General features: G+C 40.4%; 1 protein-coding gene across 1 annotated transcript in view; it reads left to right on the top strand.

Annotated features, from left to right (window-relative positions):
• Positions 1-5,281: 5,281 nt before the first annotated feature.
• The window catches only part of tnk2b (tyrosine kinase, non-receptor, 2b), a 98,306-nt gene continuing 86,065 nt past the window's right edge, over positions 5,282-17,522 (top strand). Inside the window, exon 1 of the mRNA XM_048164555.1 lies at positions 5,282-5,489. The gene's annotated coding sequence lies outside the window, so the exon portion shown is untranslated. The remainder of the gene's footprint in view (positions 5,490-17,522) is intronic.

Below are 17,522 nucleotides of genomic sequence, written 5' to 3'. Positions count from 1 at the left end.
GCGGGGCAAGTAAAAATTTGAACCACTGGCCCGACTGGGCCAGTAGAAAAAATCCTTAGCGTTGAGCCCTGAATTGTGAAATTTGTGTCAGCTGACTGTCTGCTCACCTGGCTTAGTGTGTCCAGCCTAGAGGTCTGCTACCCGACCTGAGCCCGAAGGGTCCTGAAGACCTTGTGGGTTTTGGGTCGGGTTCGGGTTCTGGTTAAGGTTTCATGAATAGCTTTGGGTTTGTGTCCGTAACTAAGAAAAACTATATATTATATAAGCCTTGAGTGCCGTCTTCTGTGTTGTGGACGAAAGAGCGTGCGAGAGTGGGAGCACATTTATAATTTATATAATGTATTTGTTATATATATTGTTTTGCGCATGTGCTCCCACTCTTGTGCACTCTTTCGGTCACAACATGTCACTCAAACCTCTAACTATGAGTGCGATAAGGCAAACAATTACTGAAGGAAAACTTATTACTGTGCCAAATAATCCAGGGAAAGCTGCACAAAGAATTCTAATGAATAAAAGGTGAGCCAGGGGATAGCTTATACACAAGTAAAACTACTCTAAACTGAGTGCAGCCACAAATCAAATAGCCACGCTGACATCTCTGTCTCAGAAATCAGAGCTTTGTCAAGAGTACTGTCAACTAAAATACTACATTAATTTTTTATTAGGCTTACATTATAATATAATAAAATATAATATTTAAGTATTTAAACTGATATACAGTATTATATTATGTATTATACAGTATTATGCTTCCATTTGTTTTAATATATTATAAAGTGAAAACAAACTGAAGCATTTAAACAGATCTGATAGCTAAATATTTTAAGAAATATATTATATATATTTTAAGAAAAGTGAACGTTAACTCTTTTATAGTTATCTAAACATCCCTGAAACCCACACCACCACCACACACAAAAATCTATTTAAACTGAGGTATATCACTGATGTATTTTGAGTTTGCAAGCTACACCTGTGGTGGGTGTGTGATTGTAAATGTCTCAAGAGTTTTGTTAGCATTCTGTGCCCATCCGTTATTTCCATCACTTTTCATTAAAACATGGCGTTTTATTTCACATTTCTTTTCGTTTCACGTTGCCTCTCATGTTGAGGTATTTAGTCTGCAAACATTACAGTATTCTTACCGCGACTGATTTGGCTCAGGGCCAGCCAGCTCACACGCGCTCAATCGTTCTCTTTCTATGAAACCTGTAAACCGCATTCACCGGTTCTAACTCTATAGCGACAATAACTCTATAGCGGTTGTCCAAAGCACTGCAATTATTTCTCATTTAAAATACTACAATCAAATGGATTTCCCCACACATGATTTTCATGTCTGTTCTCTGCGTGGCAATTATTTTTTCTGCACGGCCGCGGCTTTAGAAGTGCGCGGCCGCGCACGCGCACAGCTTAGAGGGAACATTGCTGATAAACACTGTAATTTCTGTTGCACATGAGAAACATTAAATGGCAAATGCTCCAAAAGCAGGATGAAACAGTGCTACTGGTTTGAACCGCGCCACATTTTTCAGGTCGGCCCAAAATACCGTGCAATGCGAGCTTGAGCGAATGCGTTGGTTTACTAGCTGACCGGTCTCGATCATGTGACTACTAAACATTGCTTGTGAGTTCTCCAATGAAATGTCTCTATAATTTAAACTAGTTTAAAGCCTGATGAAACGGTGCTGACATTCTCAACAACACTTATGTGGAAAACTGGGGAAACATTGTTAAACAAAAATCCGGTTTGAAGGCTTTTCAATCCACAAATCACCAACATTTACTATGAATTTTCTCTAATAACACTAACTGTAACAATGGTATTGTGGTATTTTATTATATTAATAATGTAGACATGTATTAAGCAATAGAATATAATGGTATTTTTGTCGAGCTATAGCAGTTTTTGTGCATTTGTATTTATACTAACTGTCTTTATGCAACTGGTTTTCATAACCAATACCTTAGAATCCACGAGGTTAGCCATGGTAATGAGGTGCCATGCGTGGTTTTACCTGTGTTTATGATCTACAGATTTATGATACTGTGGAAAACCAATGGTTAATTTTATTATAAGGAGAGTCCTAACTCGATCAGCATTTTATTTAAATTTTAAGTGAGGTTAATTTTTACAGATGTTACTGTTTTTGTTAATGAAAATAAATTTACATCTGCATCCCAGCTCAAGCTACTGTCAAATGTGTATTTTTAAGAGATAAACATGTAATATTTTTAATACCCCCTCCGCCACCCATGTTAGTTTGAAACAGGGCTTAAAAAAAAAAAAACAGGGCTTAAAAAAATTCAATCGTTCCACTCCGAGCAGAATCGGTATTTTCTGTTCCAGCGTTCCTTCATATTATAAATGTTCCGAAACCGGTTTGATTAGAAAAAATAACGGTTAATAATGTTATTTTTATTTGTGTATTTATTTATTTTTAATGTAGTCTACTTAATAATACGTTCAGCATTTTATTTATTAAAAAGCAAAGAGAGGCTATTTGCCGTCTTACGCCTGTTTCAGACATAATCCGTCTGTAATTACAATTACTTGTAAATGTGTTGCTGAAGCAGGAAGCGGCCATTGTGCTTTCACACAGCACACGTTTGCAGTGCGCTACGAGACTTAAGCCACGGGTATACTTCACTTTCCGCGCCTGGACGCGTCACGTGCGCAGTCGCGTCCGCGCATCTTTCAAAGTATACTACATCACGGATACGCGAGGATGACCACGTTCGTCACATGCGCAGTACAGCTTTTATCTATGTTCTGCCAGACATCGGAGAGAGCAGCACTGAGTCGTGTCATCAACGTGACATTTACTGGGCATGATCGGAGAAGAAAAGAAGTGCATCCTTTTCCATATTTTACTTATCCCCCTCCATGAATTTGCCGCCCTAAACACGTCTTTGTACTCTTTAAACATGAATTGTACAAATGTGGTTACTTTCTAATCTCTTCACACAAACGCTCGTCAAGCTCGCTGTCCATTGTCGTGTTTTTCTCTTTTCAAGCGTGTTGTTTTTAAAACGGTCTTTTCACACTCTTCTTTGACGGCTGAACACTGTTCTCAATACTGTGCGTATTGCCACCTAGTGGACTGTTCTATACTGCTTGCGAATGCGCTGTTGCACGCGGACTGTCCGCGTGGTCTCGAAATTTGGCCTGCACGCGGCCAGGGTGAAAATTACGTCTACCTAAACACTGTTCATTTTTTTTTTTTAAATAATTGTTTTGAAATGATACAACTGAACTGTGAAATTGAAATGTTTCCTTTTGGCATGAATATAGCTTGTTGCTGGCATGGCGTTAAATCATTTAAAAAAAAAAAAATCTTTATGTAATGTACTAAATGTACAAAGTAGTTTAAATGTGCATAATTTCTTTTCTTTTTTTTTTTTTTTTTTTTTACAATTTCAGGTCAATCCATGTTCATTTTGCCCACACACTTGCAGCACAGCAAAAATAGACTCGGTACGTAAACGATCGCTGCACTGCTGCAGACGCATCACTCCTGGAACGCAATGACGGACCTCAACCGCGTGCAGTGTGAACGCTCTAATCCGTTAACATGGGTGCGTAAAAAAATACGCAACGCATACGCACTGCAGACGGATTATGTGTGAAACAGGCGTTATAGCAATTCTGCCCAAATGTAAACCTAAAACTATTAAACAAAAGGAAAAACAATGGATTATAAATTAAAGTATTTTTTCAAGATATTTTAATGTTTGCTGCATGGTTAAAAATACCGATGCTATTCCTGAGAGGATAGTCGCATAGGCGTCGCATTTTATTATTATTACATTCAGAAATAATGATAATAAATTTCGGTAAATAAAGTAAAATGTAAAAGTAGCCTATAGCTACATAGCTTTGTTTATAATGTTTGTAAACATAAATTATGAACAAAACTGTCCTATATTATTTTACCTATCCACTTATGTACTCCACAACAAAACCTCTAAAATTAACAGTTGGACTATTCAGGCTAAACGTCAAGCCAAAACGAATAAAAAAATCTCTTTTTTAACGCCATTCCAGCTTCTATTTCTATATTCAAGGCGAGAAACAGGTTTATTTATTGGAAATAAAACTAAATAAGATGCAAAACGAATTAATTTAAAGTGAATCTGTAGCCTAACTTTCTCATTCGGCACGAATCCAACTGTTTTCATTTTCGAGATGAATGCTAAACTATTATTTATTATATGAGCTTTGTACTTCACTCGCATTATCGACGTAAAACATCATCCTTCACATAACAGCACAGTCAGGCGGTGGTCACGGGGGGTAAACGGCAGATTGTATTACAGAATTGAATTGAGCAGTGTAACGTTTGTTTGAATGCATTTTATTTTAATATTTAACAGGCTGCGATATCAAGTAAGCAATGCAAGAATTAGTGTGCGCGCGCAAAGCGCCGGCGCGAGCACTGGATTTGTTTTCCTTCTATCAGTAAACTGTCTCCGTAATTTATGGTCATAGGTAAAAACAAGACATAATTCATACATTTACAAAAGACACTCAAATAACGAAAACAAGCAGAATGTCTGATTCCTTTTCTATCTTTGGAGTTCGCCACAATGAACCACTTTCGTTTTGTTAATCTGTAGACTTAATTATTTAAATGAAATATTTCGCGTAGCCTATAGGCCTAAAATTTAACATTCCCTTTTATTTTATATGTGTTATGTAGGTAGGTCTAGGTTTCTCCGTTCACAGAAGCGCAGATGCGTGATGTGACGTTGAAAATTGTACTATCCTGTAATTTTCGCTGGTTTCAAAACACACAACAAGCTGCATATTACTTGACATTCATTTTCACTAAAATGTAGGCCTAATACTTGACGGTTGGTTTCATATATCATCGGAAAAACTAATGCCAGGCCAGGGTATTGCCATTGTGACTTACCTAACCTATGATGATTTGACAGCTGAGCCTGAGCGCGTGAGCGTGGACATCTCACTGTAGAGCGTGAGTGCGGGTCATTTCACTCGTTGGATGCGTGAGCGTCACGCATCTGTAGCCTACTATTTGAATTCGTGATTGGTTGACTGCCAAATCAAAATATTAAACGGAACGATAAAATAACGTTATTAACCGGTTAATGGCCATTTCAAAATAGCGTTTCTGTTCAGAACGATTAAATTTGATTTAGTTTCCATTTCTGGTTATGTTCCGGTCAAAATTTCGTTCGTTTACGTTTTTCGTTTCCGTTCCTTGAACCGGTTCAGAGCCCTGGTTTGAAACACTGTATTAATCCTATTTATTTATTTATTTATTTATTTAATTACAGTTGCAGTGGATCCCCATGGACGGAGATGTGCACGATGGTGTGATGGACTTAGCAGCCTGTGAAGTCAGCCACTGCACAGACAGTCTGCCTGCAGACAGTGTGTGAACCTATTGCTGTGCAACACACACACACTGGCCATAAAGCTAAAGTAACCAACAGTCCTCCTACATAGCGGACAGCTGGTAAGTCCACTCTGCATTGGGAGGGGTGGCAAACGTTGGTTCTGGAGAGCCACAGTCCTGCAGAGTTTTGCTTCAGCCCTAATCAAACACACTTGAACAACCTAATCAAGGTCTGAAGGGTTACTGGGAAGCTGTAGTCAGGTGAGTTTTTATTAGGGTTGGAGCTGAGCTCTGCAGCACTGTGCCTCTCCAGGACTGCAATTCACCACCCCTGGTCTAGGGGGTATTTTCTGTTTTAGCAATTTTGTTTTTGAATGAATGAGCTGGTGTTGTCTTCAGTTATGAGAGAGCTAGCATTTGCAGCAGGCACTTGTGTGTCTATGCATGTGTGGTGTTGCACATGTATCACTTCTCTGTGCTGCACTGCGCACATGCCACACGGCTCTCTACCCTTGTCCCATCCATCATTAGCTGTGCAGAGGATCAAATGGACAACGAAGGTGAGTACTTTGTATCTTATTACTCTGTGCACTGAAGTGCCTGGAACTCCGTCATTTGACTCTCTGCTCGCTCGTGTTATCCAGAGTCAAACACCCTCCATGTGGTCCGTAGCCTTGACCTGCCTCCCCATGTAGCCCCCCTGTAGTTGCTTCGAGATCTGTCTCTTTTACTTGATTTGGATGTACTACACTCCTCCATTGTGCAAACATACCCAAGGGTGTGCTTGTTGTGTTATTGCAGACCATAATGGTGACTCTTGGTTATACAAAAAACACTGGTCATCTGTCTACTTTATAAACAGGAGGAAAACACGTCAGTCCCAGATATCTGACTATCTAGTTATTTTTTCTCAAAACACAGCACAAAGACTGCACAGTGCTGTTTTGGGCTGAGATAAGCCCAGAGCGCATGTGTGAGTGTGACTGTCTGACTGCCTGGCATATAGTCATGGTGCAACAGTTTTGCAGTCAGTGAAAACATCAGTCTGTGCGTTCAGCACTTTGTGCTGGGAGGAAATTATCTCTGGCTGAGTGTAATTACTGTATGCTTATCTGCTCTGCACGGCTCTCATCTTAGTGAAACTGCACTATAATTAGAACAGGGTTTTAAAGAGTTCATTACCAACACTTTTAGATTTTTATCTGGAGGTGGAGCAGTTCTGACATACACCTGCTTAAATGTCTTTGTACGAGTGTTTGTGACCATATGCATATGTTGCGCAGTTCATGTCTCCTGGCTGGAATTCTGGATCCAGAAAATCTTTTAGGAAGTTTTAGAAATTTTGATTTTGATGCTGATTCAGTGTTGGTCTTAGGGTTTCTTTTTTAACAAGGTGATAAACTCAATCAGTGACGCTCACACCAGCTCTGCCTCTTGAAAAGAATGTCCCTGAGCGTTTTTTAGAACAGAAGGGAGGCTCGCAGAGGTTGGGGGCTTTAGCTCCCATCAGGGGAAGTGTGGCTATTTTTATCTCATAGGAAGTGTGTGTCTGTGTATGCCGAAATAGCCACGAGCGTGCTTCTTGTGGAGTGGTGTCGCAAATGCCTGGAGAGACTGAAGAGCCAAGACCAACAACTCTGGGGCTCTGCGTGGAGGTATGAGGAAGGAGCTCAGAGCACAATGTTATTTTAACCCTTCTATCCGTCACTTCCTGTGTTTCGCCCATGTCCACCCCCACCCCATTTCTCTGTCCACTTCTTCAAATGGACCAGCATCGCCTTACAGTGCCCCCACCTCAAGGACATATGTCAGTGGTGACAAGGCTTCCTGGAGTGCTCCTAATGTGGTCCTTGGCAGACTAGGATGTGGGATGAAGATAGATGACACCAGACAGAAGATTCAAAAACTGGGCGGAGATGTTTAATAGCTCAAACCTTCTCTCACTTTTTTTTTGCAGTGTAGTTCAGCATCACGTCAGGAGGAGGGAGCAGGTTATAGTATGATAAGATCATCCGCTGTGTGTCATATAACAGAGCAGGAGATGATGCAATAGGCCAGGTCTCTTACTGAGAACACCTCTGTTTTCAGAACAGCATGTCCACACACACACCCACAGCCACTTTGTATGGCATGCCAATGATAGCCACCCACATGTCAAAAATCCATTCATAAAAGTGTTGCTCATGCCTGCTTATGCATCACAAACAAAAACACTGTTAAATTTGTCGGATTACTAAACATAACAGTAAAGGATCAAAAAAAACTCCATCGCTTTCTTCTTGAGCGTCTTTTCAACATAATATCCAAAGTTTTGTCCTTCACTTTTTGTGTCTCTAACCCTCACTTTCTGTCAGCTGACTGTTCACCTGTCTTGGTGTGTCTCTAAGGACCTGGTTTAACTCAGTGGAGTAAACACCAAGCCCATGAGCTCATCTTTTTGTGTTTAATACTCATGCATAGTTACAGTTCTGCTTTGCCTGTTAAGTTTCAACATCAGAAACAAAAGCATATTTCAACAACTGTGTTTTGCTTAAAATGGGACATTTTTATCCAACCAATCCCTTTAGATGTAAAATATTTACTTGGAAGTACCCCCTGAGATTTTAAGTCAATATTTCTATAATAATAATCACATGTCACTCGCTCGCTCACTCACTCATATATATTGTTTACAGGGACTCTCCATAGACGTAATTGTTTTTAAACTGTACAAACTGTATATTCTATCCCCCTATACTATCCCTACCCCTAAACCTACCCATCACAGAAAACTGCATTTTATTTTTTTTTTTTTTAATTTCAAAAAATGTTTAGTATGTGATTTATTTCTATTAATAATAATAATAATAATAATAATAATAATAATAATAATAATAATAATAATAATAATAATAATAATAATTCCTTCACACTTCAGATGCGCACTGTTTGCCATGATGGTTTTGAATTGCTTAAAATATGATTGGATCGACTTCGAAAAGGAAAATGCAGTTGTGCAAAATGTGCAGCGCAAGTCTGTCATATAGGCTACATAAAATTATAATGAAAACATTACTGTAAAATAATGTTGTGAATTCTTTGTACGCCCATGTATGTATGTATGTATGTATGTATGTATTTCTCATATAGGATACATTTTGTTAAGAATCAGTGTGGTAATTTACATTTACATTTAATCATTTAGTACATTCACGTCACGTTAACACGGGTAGGGTCACGCTCATGTGAATTGCCTGTCAAACAGCGCTTGAGTACTAAACTAACGTTTTCTGTTTATTGCACTTAAACTGTCAAATATACACAAGGTTTACATAAACACAACTGGTTATGTCTTAAGTGAACATAAACAGTTGGGAGAAAACCGGATGTGTGTCAACCTTTGTTACGTTTTTAAAATGAGAATTAAAAGTCAGTTGCGCATCTCAACCTCACGCCCAAATTACGCACATGGACGGAAGGGGACATTTGGGTATTGTCAACTGAAAGTTTAAAATCATTGTACTCTTTGACATAAGGAGTGTCCGTTAACCCTCTGGAGTCTGAGGCTGATTTGGGGCCTGGAGAAGTTTTGACATGCCCTGACATTTGTGCTTTTTTCAGTTGTTCATAAACATATTAATGACACAAGTGTCATTACACTGTATTCAGCACAAACTAGGCTACCATAATATGTGAGGAACATGTGTGTACATGTTTGTGTTTTTGAAGGAATAACGTTTATGCGTGGTTACTGAAAAAACAAAAAACTTAAGTCACTGATATAAGGCCAATAAAAGTATATTAAATCTGTGTTCACAAGACTTTTGGGTATTGAAGGTTGTAGACTAGAGTTTTTGCTTCAAAATTATGTAAAAATTATGCTGACTACTCTTTCATTTATAACAATATACTGATTTAGTTTTTGTAAGACACTTTTTGCCAAGAAACACGGTATGCGAGGAGGCGTGAATCTCCATGAATAATGGCTCATTCTCACCTGTGAAGACAAAAGAATTGAATAGTAATGACCTGAAAAGACTTGCATATTAATGAGGCATTTCAGTCAGGTAGGCTGTGAAAAAAAACTTCTGTGATGTCTCAAGCTCATCATGGTATATGAAACATACAGAAAAATTGTATTACAATATAAAATAATGGTTTTATATTATACTTTAAAATATAATGTATTTCTGTGATGCAAAGAGTCTGAATATAGGCTTTTAGTTTAAAAGCATGCACATTTGGAGAAATATAGGATTCTCATATGTTTGTCAATTTTCTATACAGAGGAGTTATTTTTTATTTAATATTCATTGTTATCTCTATGAGTGCTGGTGTTTGCAATTCATACTGCAGCCGGAGGGCGCTCTGTGCATTTTAGTCCACAAATTCACCTAAGAAGAAGACGATATTCCATGAATGGTGTTTACCAATTCATACTACAGCCGGAGGGCGCTAAAGAAACAAAAACTCACTTAAAACTTATCAATAGAAGAAAACAAACAGGAATTTACTGAATGTCTTCCAGAGATCGCTAACCATGGCTTTTTCATCCAGATAAACAATTTTCAAGGCAATAAATACACGATTGAGATGATGAATGCATGTGTTGTCTCTGAATTTGCCTGTGAATAGCGCTGGCTCCGTGGGCGTGGCCGCATTAGTGGGTAATGAGCTGAATCACGGACTTCTGACATGGCTCTCTTTTCATACAGATTACATAAACACAGAATGTTTGTTTTCGATTTGACTTGCACGATTTAAAACCTGACATTTCAACGTTTTGTTAGACATAAGTATGAATTTTTTGTGATTAGTATTCACTAAGTTACACTTCATTTTCTGAGAACTATCAGATTGGACTTCGTTCAGAGGGAGATGAGAGATCACGCATCATGTTAGTTTTCTTTATTTTACAAAAAGCACAACATTTTGTTTTTACTCTGAGTGTATACAAATAAAATGAGATATTCTATAGTTTCAATTGATGTATTACTTATGTCTCTATGACAAAAAATGACAGAGTATTTTAAGTCTGTTTTGCTGCAATGTGAAAAAAAACCTGCAAAACGCGCCGGCGCGTTTTTAGACCTCAGAGTGTTAATAAAATTTCAGTTTTGAAACAATTTAGCTTAAGAAAGTTGTTTCTCATCCATTCCTTGATTTATAACAAACAGGCAGAGCGAGTCGAAGAGGAAGAAGTGAGATTAGGCTGAGTGCTAATATTAATATGGGTGTCATCCGCATAACAATGATAGCTTAAGCCATCGAGTCCGATTTGTCATGATCACCATCTGTTCCTGTCAGTTCCCGGACTTCATTTCCCATAATCCTCCCTGCCAGTCACATGCACACACTCCACTCCAATCATCATCTGCCACATACACCTGAAGCTTGTTATCTGGACTATAAATGACTCACACACACACCTCCTGATCTTGTTTACCCTGTGTGACATTTCTGAGCGTTTCCCTGTGTTTATTGTCTGCCTGCTTATTGTTACCAATCCTGCCTGTTTCCTGCTTATTGACCCGTTGCTGCCTATCCTGACCCTTGCTTTGTATACCGACCTGTGAGTGATATCTGCCAGTCCTGACCTCTGCCTGTATCTGGATTACGATTCTGTCTACCCTCTGCTGTACCCGTTTGATCCTGTTTGACCCTGCCTGTACGACCACGCTTACCTTTAATAAAACGCTGCATTTGGATCCCCTGCCTGAGTCTGCCATCGTTACAGAAGACTTCGCCAAACCCGGATCCAGCAGCTTTTTCGAGCGTGTCCAGTCTCAACATGGACCCAGCGATGCGATTGGTCAGCCTCCACCAAGGTACCCGTACCCTCGAGGTGCACATTCAGAACTTTTTGGATATAGCTAATTTATCTGATCTGCCGGACTGTGCCCTCATTGACTTTTTTTGTTATGGGTTAAACGAACCACTGAAGGGCTATTTAATCACCAACGGTCCCTGAGGATCATTCGTTGAACTTCTGGACTTTGCCCTGTTAACTGGTGGTTCACGTTTTACTGTGGGTGTCGCGAAGGATTCCGTCACCACGGTGAATCCCGTAATGGCTGCCACGCCCGAGAACACGCGCAAAATGGTGACCGCAACAAGTCACATCTTCCCAGATTTTCCAGAGTCAAGTCACGTCACCACAGATCTCCCAGAGCAACGTCCCATCTCCGCTGATCGTCCTGAGCAATGCCACGTCTCCGCTGATCGCCCAGAGTCACGTCACGTCTCTAGATCAGTCAGGGAGCGGAGAGGGTTGCGTTCCAGTGTGGCTGATCCTCCGCTGACTTCAGCTTCCAGTGTGGCTGATCCTCCGCTGACTTCAGCTTGAGCGGCTGGCATTCCGAAGCCTCAGCCGGCCGCTTCGCTCTCAAGCCAGCCGGCCGCTTCGCTCTCAAGCCAGCCGGCCGCTTCGCACTCAAGCCAGCCGGCCGCTTCGCACTCAAGCCAGCCGGCCGCTTCGCACTCAAGCCAGCCGGCCGCTTCGCACTCAAGCTCGTTGGACGCTTCGCACGCAAGTTCGTCTGTTGCAACGCTCTCAAGATCGTCTGTTGCAACGCTCTCAAGATCGTCTGTTGCAACGCTCTCAAGATCGTCTGTTGCAACGCTCTCAAGATCGTCTGTTGCAACGCTCTCAAGATCGTCTGTTGCAACGCTCTCAAGTTCGTCTGTTGCAACGCTCTCAAGTTCGCCTGTTGCAATGCTCTCAAGTTCGCCGGTTGCAACGCTCTCAAGTTCGGCGTTTGCTATGGACTCATGTTCGCCGATTGCAACTTACTCAAGTCCGCGGGTTGCTATGGACTCATGTTCGCCGGTTGCAACGCAGTCAAGTTCGCCAGTTGCAACACACTCAAGCGCCCTGGACGCGATGGACAAAATGGCTGCTTTGCCAGTGCCCACGGGCAAGATGGCCGCCCCTGCGGTGCTCAAGGATGTAGGGGGCGTTCCAACCATTGAGTCCGCTCCAGAACCCGCTCCAACCGGTGAACCATCGCCTCGCCTTCGGAAGAGGAGGAGGAGGAGGAGGAAGAAGGCTTCCTTCAGGGATCGGAGGCCTTCCCAGAGCCCGCTGTGGGCCCGGAGACCACTCCAGAGGTCTTTCTTGCTGCGCCCAAGCGTCTTGCCCTGCCGGCGCCACCTGAGCTCCTTGCCCTGCTGGCGCCACTCGAGCTCCTCGCTCTGCCAGCGCCGCCCAAGCTCCTCGCTCTGCCAGCACCGTCCAAGCTCCTAACCCTGCCAGCGTCGCCTAAGCTACTTGCTCTGCCAGCGCCGCCCAAGCTCCTTGATCTGCCAGCGCCACTCAAGCGTCTTGCCCTGCCGGCGCCGTCCAAACGCCTTGCCCTGCCGGAGCCATCCGAACTCCTTGCCCACGAGCCCGCAACGGACCCCGTTGAAATCCCAAAGAAATTTTTTCAGTATACCTGAGGGTGGGGAGCTTGTGGGGGGGACCTTGCCCGACCACTGCCGTCGTGGGCCTTTGAACTGTTATGGCCACCTTTGGACTGCAATTTAGTATGGCCACTAATGGACTCTGACCCGCTGGGGTCATCTATGGACTCTGTCCTGCCGTGGCTGCTCAGACCACCTGACCTGCCGTGGCTGCCCGAGCCACCTGACCTGCCGTGGCTGCCCGAGCCACCTGACCTGCCACGGCTGCCCGAGCCACCTGACCTGCCGTAGCTGCCCGAGCCACTGTTTATTTCATTTGTATAGTATATTGTATTGTATTTGTAATGTGCATCTTTGTTCTTATTTTTAATAGATAAAATAATGAAATAAAGATTTTCATCTTCGCCCATCTCTACTAAATAGTCTGTCATTCTTTTTTCGTTTTATATTTTACCTTGTAATGCTACATTTTTAAAATGGGGAAATTAGTTTGGCTGTACTGCTCAGTCACTTGCAAAATGGTAAAACCAACATTTAAAAAAATCAATCGTAACCCCCCCCCCCTCCCCCCAAAAAATAAATAAATAAAAAATTGAGATATTTCTGCCATATCACCCACCTCTACTGTGGAGGAGTGTGTGTCAGGAGCCAGTTTGAGGTTAAAGAGTGAGGAGGAAGTGATCTGAGGCGTGCAGTAGAGTAACCATCGTATGATCAGTGGAGCAGTGGCGTGTGCAAATAAGGTCCAGTTGGTTACCTGATTTGTGAGTAGCTGTAGTAGACACTTGCTTGAGGTCAATTGAGGCAAGCAGAGTGTGGAAGTCAGCAGTCTGAGGTTTTTCTAGGTGGATGTTGAAGTCTCCAAGTACTACCAGAGTAGTACCATCCTCAGGGAAGGATGAGAGTAACGCATCCAACTCCTCCAACAAGTTACCTAGCTTACCTATGCTAGTGAATTTTCACAATTATCCATACTAATACTAGGTTAATTAATGTAAGTAAAAGTCTTCAAAATGGCTACAGAACACAAGTAAACAGTCAACAATAAAATAAGAACAAAGAAATTAACCCTCTGGAGTCTGAGGCTGATTTGGGGCCTGGAGAAGTTTTGACATGCCCTGACATTTGTGCTTTTTTTCAATTGTTCATAAACATATTAATGGAAAAAGTGTCACTACACTGTATTCAGCACAAACTAGGCTACAATAATATGTGAGGAACATGTATGTACATGTTTGTATTTTTGAAGGAATAACACTTATGCATGGTTATTGAAAAAACAAAAAACTTAAGTCACTGAAATAAGACCAAAAACATAATATTATTTATGTGTTCACAAGACTTCTGGGTATTGGAGATTGTAGACTAGAGTTTTTGCTTCAAAATTATGTAAAAATTATCCTTCCTACTCCTTCATATAAAATAATAGAGAGATTTAAGTTTTCTAAAACATCTTTGGTCAAGAAACACAGTATGCGTGGAGGCGTGAATCATCATGGATAATGGGTGATTCTCACCTGAGAAGACAAAATAATCGCATAAAGAGCTCTAATGACCTGCATAAATAATGAGCTCTTTCAGACAGGTAGGCTGTGAAAAAAAAAAACCCTCTGTGATCATGTCTCAAAGCTCATCATGGTGTAAATCAAACATACAGAAAAAACAGCAATACTGTGAAATATTATTACAATTTAAAATAATGGCATTCTATTATATACTTTAAAATATAATGTATTTCTGTGATGCAAAGTGTCTGAACAATTATGTTACCTCTATGGCATTTCATATAGGCTTTTAGCTTAAAAGCATGCACGTTTGGAGAAATATTGATGGATTCTCATATGTTTGTCAATTTTCTATACAGAGGAGTAATATTTATTCAGGATTTATTGTCATTACTATGAGCGCTGGATACTGTTTTCAATTCATAGTTGCAGCCGGAGGGCGCTCTGTACACCTTTAGTCCACAAATACCTGCTAAAGAAGAATAGGCAATCCAGGAAATAACCGAACTAACAGAGGCCAGAGATCGCTAACTATGGCTATTCAAAACACTTTTCAAGACAATAAATACACGATTGAGACGATGAATGCATGTATTGACTGAATTTGCGTCTGGGCGTGGCCGCATTAGCAGATAATGAGCTAAATCACGGACTTCTGACATGGCTCTGTTTTCATACAGATTATATAAACAGAGTATTTGTTTTCGATTTGACTTACACGATTTAAAACCTGACATTTCAATGTTTTTTTTAGACATAAGTCAATTTTTTTTGTGATTAGTATTCACTAAGTTACAGTTTATTTTCTGAGAACTATCAGATTGGACTTCGTTCAGAGGGAGACGAGAGATCACGCATCATGTTTGTTTTCTTTATTTTGCAAAAAGCACAACATTTTGTTTTTACTCTGAGTGTACACAAATAAAAGATATTCCACAGATTAAAATGGTGTATAACTCTTAATTGTATGTGCAACATTGACAGAGTATTTTGAGTCTCTTTCACACTGGTAAGAAAAAAAACGCGGTGGTATCGTCGGCGATACCTCAGACCTCAGGGTGTTAATTACAGACAAAACCAACCAAAAAATACAACTGAACAAAAATATAAATGCAATAAACCGTGCTTTAGGTTTTTCATAAAGATGTACTAACATTGGTGTTCAGATAAGTAATATCCAACAGAAATTGAATAAAGTAATCAAATGTAAAATAACTGCTGTATACATTAAATATAATCCTTATTTAAAACTACAAAAGTTCTTCATTCGAGAGCAATTCGAGTGATTTTATCGAGAGCAGTTCGAGTTCTTCATTCGAGAGCATTCGGGTGATTTTTATCTTTTGTCTTTTTCTTTTTAGATTAACAATGACTGCAGTTAGTGTTGACCGTTTAGACGCAAATCTGAAGCCCATAGTTTACTTTGCTTATGTGCATTCCACCCCGTCTCGGAGCACACGCACAGATGGCCACCTAGGGAACATCGTCTTATCCGTTGCTTAGTGTTATTTTATTAGCACTGTTTAATATCAAGCACGTCCTGCAGTTTAGCAACAGTATACTGCATTTTACATCACTCACTTATTTGGCTGATTTGGATGTTAAGTTTGGGATGGGGAGGAATGAAAGCGCACCGCTGTGAAGGAAAGGAAATTGCGCTGGACGAAACGTGGTAGCGGTACAGTAATCGTTTTATCTCGATTATCTTGTTTTTATAATCGGAAACCGAAATCGGAAATACAATTAATTGCACAGCTCTAAGCTGACCAGTACCCCCAGCTCTCCTAGTCAGGTGAGTGAAATTAGTGGAGAGGGCTACAGGTGTAGCATTGTCATTGGTCTGATCCAGGTCTCAGTCAGGGCCATGATGTTAAGACCTAAATGACTTTTAATAGATGTAATGAAGTCTGCTTTGTAAATGGCAGGCTGGCAATTCCAGAGACCAATAAGAAAAGAAAGTAATATGGAAGCACATAGTGAAGTGGGGGTCACAAAAACAGATGAGAACAAGCTGTCGAAAATAGGAAGGAAAAAAAGCAATACTGAAGTGCCTTGTCTGTGTCCTCGCTCAGTTGTGCTGCAGTATACTAACCAATTACATGTGCATGATATGTTATTGAATTCATCAGGCCACGCCTTAGTATTCAACAAAACTAAACTGAAAAGCCACGTGACACTGCACGAGAACAAACAAGACTTCAGCACGCATTACCACAGTAAACACCGTAAACAAAAAATGTGTCCTAGCAACGACAACTGTGCTAAAATGAAACGAGAAAAGAAACAAATACACTTACACGCTGTTGTCCACTTCTGTTGCTTGACTGCTTCTCCTAATGATTATTTACTAACACTGTTTAAGTACTTTACCTGGCTTTGGCCATGCCTTAGTATTTAACAAAATGAAACTGAAAAGCCATCTGACACTGCATAAGAACAAACACAACTTGAGCACAGTTTACCCACACATAGGCGTAATTTGCGGGTGGGACAGGTGGGACATGCCAGGGTCGATATTGTCCCCACCGCTTTTTGAAACATCTTGCGTCACGCATGTATACTAATACAAAAGAAACATCTCTAGTTCAATTCAATTCAATTCGCATTTATTTGTATAAAGCTTTTCACAATACATATCGTTTCAAAGCAGCTTTACAGAGAATGCATGTCAACATTACAATTTAAAGAATGCAGTTAGCAAATAATGTAATAATTTAGGCAATTAATTTACAATCACTGTTAGCAGTTTAACCCTCTGGAGTCTGAGGCTGATTTGGGGCCTGGAGAAGTTTTGACATGCCCTGACATTTGTGCTTTTTTCAGTTGTTCATAAACATATTAATGACACAAGTGTCATTACACTGTATTCAGCACAAACTAGGCTACCATAATATGTGAGGAACATGTGTGTACATGTTTGTGTTTTTGAAGGAATAACGTTTATGCGTGGTTACTGAAAAAACAAAAAACTTAAGTCACTGATATAAGGCCAATAAAAGTATATTAAATCTGTGTTCACAAGACTTTTGGGTATTGAAGGTTGTAGACTAGAGTTTTTGCTTCAAAATTATGTAAAAATTATGCTGACTACTCTTTCATTTATAACAATATACTGATTTAGTTTTTGTAAGACACTTTTTGCCAAGAAACACGGTATGCGAGGAGGCGTGAATCTCCATGAATAATGGCTCATTCTCACCTGTGAAGACAAAAGAATTGAATAGTAATGACCTGAAAAGACTTGCATATTAATGAGGCATTTCAG

This window comes from Megalobrama amblycephala, linkage group LG17 (genome assembly GCF_018812025.1).
Source record: "Megalobrama amblycephala isolate DHTTF-2021 linkage group LG17, ASM1881202v1, whole genome shotgun sequence".
NCBI classification, from domain to species: domain Eukaryota; kingdom Metazoa; phylum Chordata; class Actinopteri; order Cypriniformes; family Xenocyprididae; genus Megalobrama; species Megalobrama amblycephala.
The sequence above is the reverse complement of the archived record's forward strand: the minus strand, read 5'-3'. Positions and strand labels throughout refer to the sequence as shown.